Genomic DNA, 5,728 nt, shown 5'->3' on the forward strand with positions numbered 1-5,728 from the left:
ACAACTTGATATTTAAATTACACTAATACTACAACTACTCTACGACCAAATTGCTCACTTCCCAGAAACGAATTTATTGAAGTCTTCACAACTCTACTAGTCACGAATTGTTGAAGCTTATAACTTGATGATAATGGATGTCTTTTGAAGCAAACCAAAAGACATTATTGGATAAAAGTCTACATTATCACTAACATGCTTTTGATCTCTCTCTCTCTCTCTCTCTCTCTCTCATTGCAACCCATCGTTGTATCTTTCTCTCTATCTCTTGTTGTTGCAATCCAATGGTTCTAGCATGGGCAGCCTAGCAGAGTATTGGAAAAACAACACAACAGAATGATGATTTTGCAGAAGAAAATGAAAAAGCACACACACAACACAAGATTTACGTGATTCACCCCTAAGAAGGAAGGCTACATCCAAGGTTGATTGATAGAAAAAATCCACTATTTCTGTGAAGCGAATACAAGCTGTCACTCTCTCATCTCTCAAAGAGATAACAACAATATATAGGAAAACCCTAACCCAGAAAGTACAAAACTACCCCTAGAGACTCACCCAGTCTGGTTTAGACCTGAACCAATATATGACAAAATATATATCAAATCGAAGATCTCGACGAGCTCTACAAAGTTTGGGGCCTTTAGCACTGATGTATGCACTTTTTGGCCATTCTGGTGTATTTTGAACGCAAAACAATGCACCAAAAAATCACCACAACATTTTCTGGACTGAGGTCACGTTTCACCAATAACACAGAGGAGGGCGGTGAGCTTCTCTGTGATGTTGTTCTCTGGAAGGGCAAATCTACCAGAGAGAACTCTCACGAGAACCAAGGTGAGGAGTTTGAGTCTAAGGGTTTGGATCACAGTAGATATGGAGATGATTACGAGCACTAACAGGCATTGCAACATGGTTGAAGATGTTATATAGTATGCACAAAGTCAAGAAAGATTGAAGATCAACTTCCACTAAACTGTTCCTCATGGTCGTTCCCTCTGAAGAGCCACACCACCTCTATGTATCACCTTCTCATCAGGCATGCCCTCCTCTTCATCCCTACATACCACTCCCGGATGTGCTCCAGCAAGCCCACGATCTCCACCCAGTAGCCCTTGAAGTAGTAGTGGCTCTCCACATAGATCCGACCCGCCCACCACTCCTTCCCCTTCACCATGTTGTGAAGTACTAACTAGCACTAACTATAGTAGCATTTAGCTTTTCCCCGCTGAGGTCAGGAGAAAATGAAGAAAGCAAAAAAATGGCCTTGATCAAGGGGGCTTGAACCTGCCCAAAAACAGAGGTTGAGAACTTGAGATGGTGATGGGAGGAGACACAAAGATGACTTAATCCACTTTAATTTTTCCGTCTTAAACAGGCTAAACATAACGTAACAAAGCCTCTAATTCCAAAGTTGTTTTGGTTTATATAATAACTTTTTCACAATCATCACTTGTTAGAAGAAAAGGTTAGGTGATATGGAAAATTATCGCCCCAACACTAGGGGCGATGCTGTGCGCATCGTGCAGTGCAACAGCACCCATGTGTGCACAGTGGGCCCCACCATGCACACATGAGTGCTGTTACGCCACACAGTGCGCCCAACAGCGCCCCCAGTACTGGGGGCGATAAAGATCCTAGATGATATATATGACTAATCACCTTGAATTTGTCTTCAAAGGAGTATTGTCTTTATTTCAAGTGCAAAACAAGCATGCTTCTTACTTTCTCATTTATTTAAAATTTTGGAGAAGACGCTTACAACGTCATTGTGTAGGTTTCATTTCATGTCATGGACCCCACATTCTCTTTGCATATTAATTATCTTTCAAATCATTTCCTATGGTGTATATTCATGGAAAAGCATTTTTTCCTTAAAATTTTTTAAAGGAATAACTTGTTGTCACCAAAGTGGTGAGTTAAGAAGTTATCTTCTTTTAGTTGCCCCTTATTTTATTTCTTAAAATTATTTAATGCAGGCGTAAAAAAGAATTTTTAAAAATTAAAATTATTTAATTCAATTTTATGTGAAATGATAAGATTTACCCTCATTGAAAAAAAATTATGTTATACTAAAAGGGTCAACATGAGTTTCTCATTTTTGAAACACCCCTCAACTTCCTTCCCAATTGGGGAAACGCCTCTTGGAGTGATGGTGGCTGCCAGTGCAGTAAAGCGCTAGCCTACTAAGTCTTGGGAGAAATCGCATGTTCGACTTTCGCCCCATCGGATATGTACATCATATTATTCCCCTCCCACCCCCCCACCCGCAGGCCACCGTACCTTGATAGGAGAGGACCAAGCTCCTATGTTTGGGTGCAAGATTTTCAACTGATCATTTATAGTCTCTAAGGCCTCCCCACTAATCAGAATATTTTTTTTGGAAAAGAGACAGCCATCCGATCACGCAACACACCCAACCCTTACAGCCCTTACACCCTGACACATGGACGTGCAAAATGACCATCACACCCATCTGAAACCTCAGAACTGATCAAGGGTGCATCGATCATTTTGTGCACCCCTGTCATATGTCAGGGTGCAAGGGCAGTGTGCACACCACGACCGGGTGGCTTTTTTTCTCTCTGTTTTTTTAGGTATACCTTCTAACTTTATAGGTTGGGCCTTGGATTTCTAAACCGATACCAATGGACTTTTAATGCTTTTATCTTTTTATTGGTTCATGTTTTTAAAGGGATAGTTGGAAAAGCCTCCAATTCAAGTAAAACCAGCTCAAGTACATCCCGATCTCACTTGCTTCGAAAATAATTTCTAATTTTCTATGACTAATTAATAATAATTAATAATAGTAAGGTAGTGTTTGGTTGAGAGTCTTTGAGTATTATGTGGTGCGAACACTTTTTCTCCCGACTCTCGTGGATCTCTAATTATACTTCTGACACCAACAGTCCACTGGTTTTTCGGCCTTATGTCACTCATTTGGTTGTACACTCCACACATCACAAGCTGTCAAGCAATCCTCTTCCGGACCAAAGCCTAAATTAAGGCTAGCCAAGCAATCTTCCTCCGGACCAAAGCCTTAATTAAAGCTCTCTTCTTTCTCACACATCTGAGTCACAAGACCCCACTTTTCTCTCCGAATATTTGATAATAGGAGAAAAGTTTTCAATGGGGGGAGTGTACCTAGGGCTGTAAGCGGATCGGATTTGGCTCGGATAATGTTATATCCACATCCGCATTCGATTAGTTATCGGACAGATTTGGATAGTGCTAAACGGATATGGACAAGGATACAGATCGGATATTTTATCTGTTTACATATAAATATAGCTTCTCGGATGGCTACAGTCTATCTGTATCCGCATCCGTTTAGCTTTCGGACGGATTCAGATAGTGCTAAACGGATACGGACACGGATACGGAAACGGATTTCAGTTATTCATTTACACCCCTAAGTGTACCGCCCCGTCCCCTATGAATGACGGAAATTCTACTCCCATGATGTTTTCACGGATATTCTTATTTACCCTGCATGTGCGCCAAAGTCATGCTCCCCCTTGATAATATAAAGGTGATAATATAAGAATTTTTATTCTCTCCTATTATAGCACGGTGCTGTACTGCATCGTGCGATGGCTGCAGAGGTCATGTGCATCATGTGGGGTCCATTGTACCACATGGCCTCTGCAGTACTGTACGATGCAGTACAGCATCGTGCTGTAACAGGAGAGGATAACGATTCATAATATAAAGGTTATCTCACTTCTCACCCACCCACCACCATGTAGGGAGAGAGATTGATTTAACACAGCTCAAGTCAAAGTCCCTCCCCCACCCCTATGGTGGGGGGGATGAATGCATTAGTTCAACAACCCACTTAAAATGTGCAAGAGAGATTTTCAAGGGGAAACCTAGTCATCAACTATGGATAATTTGTGCCCCTTGACTAATGAGATCATTGGCAATGGTCTAAGGAGAGTATTTCGTCGTTGCCCAAAGATGAAGAAAGAATCTCTTCATCTATCATGATGTGATTATGATATGATCTTATGATTGGATTCTTGAGCAGGTGAGCTCATCATTAAATTTAATTTCTAACTCTTATAGAAAACAGCCTCTCACCTGATCCAATCCAAAGATAAGATGTCATGGCTTAAGATGTTCTCTCTTCACCATAGGTGAAAGGAAGCTAATCCAATAGTCGCTAGGTCACTTTTTACTCATTATCTCTTTGGACGGGATACAACGGAAGAAAGAAAGTTTCTCTTCATCCATTCATGGTGACAAGAATCAAGGGTCATAAATATCATCCCCTATTATATAAGAAGCTCTATTTCCCTTAAACTCCCATCTAACCCTGATGGGTGAAGAGAAACAAAATACAAATTGTCTGATTAAATGCTTAATAAAGAATGGTAAGTTCTCCCAAACAAAGTCTTAGGTATCATATTGGTAACCTATTGGTCTTGGCCGATACCGATATGGATCGATCGTATTGTGCCAGATAGGAACATTTTGCCACTTAAAAAAAATCAATACTTTGGTTTTCTCAAACCATTTACCCTCCCCTATACTTATAACATCATATGATATCGTTATCGTATCAGAATAAACTACTGGCGATACTGATATGTATCAGCTGATACAATACCGATACCTTGAACCATACTCCCAAATGACAAATTACACAATTTAGAATTTTTAATATGACAGGTACATTGAGCCTTTTCAACCCTTCTCATTATTTTTCTCTTTTGTGTTTTTAGTGTTGCTTGTTGAGAGATGCTATTACTTTTGGGTGGATAAGGTCATACATACCACTCAGCCCTATCCACTTTCTTTCCCAACGCCATCTCGCCTTTTTATCTACATGTTATCTTTTTCTAACACCAATTTTTGGTTCGTTACAAGTCAACATCGCTCGAGTGCTCCAGACCTTTTTTTTTTATTAGTAGTTCTCCAATCTATAATTGGGTATTTTATATTATTGGTCACATAAATCATTTTTTTTTAAAGGGAGAATGTTTTCTGTGCCGGGGGTGCAAGCTGCGCCCAGACACATGGGGGTGGGCGCAATGACCACTCTGCCCCCTTGTGTGGCAGGCCAATGTGTCTGGGCGCAGCCTGCGCTGCGGCACAGAGAACATGAGCCCTTTTTTAAATTATCCTTTTTACTCAGTCTCTTAATGAAATATTATCATCTAACTTTGACCATTTATAAGGTAAGTTTATCTTGTTCCTATTGCTATGATCTCTCTCTCTCTCTCTCTCTCTGTGTGAACAGGGGAAGGGGATTGTGGAAAGTTCTAATCAAAACTAAGTTCACAAAAAAAATGATTTAACTATTATGATCCTCTGATAACTGATGAATTGCAACATCTGAATCTAGCCCTTGAAATCTAGAAGTGAACAATGGCTTAATGATCTACAAGTAATGTTCATAGACATTCTAATGTGCTTGCATCATTGTTCTAACACTTTGAAACAACCCAGTTGCTCAAGTAACTGATGCACTCAACTACAAGCCCAAAAACCGATACAAAGGAATTAACACAACCATTTGATTCCATTACATTAATATAGATGAACTAATGAGTACAGTATCCATTACAATTATATACATAAAGCCATCAAGGTATTCTGTTCTTCAGCACCTAATGTAGCCCCTCCCCCTTGAATGTACTATAAATCATCATCACCACTTTGCTGAAGTGATATTACTGATAACAAGTGATCGCAGAACACCGGATTATCCAAAGAGCAATCA

This window comes from Telopea speciosissima, chromosome 8 (assembly GCF_018873765.1).
Source record: "Telopea speciosissima isolate NSW1024214 ecotype Mountain lineage chromosome 8, Tspe_v1, whole genome shotgun sequence".
NCBI lineage: Eukaryota > Viridiplantae > Streptophyta > Magnoliopsida > Proteales > Proteaceae > Telopea > Telopea speciosissima.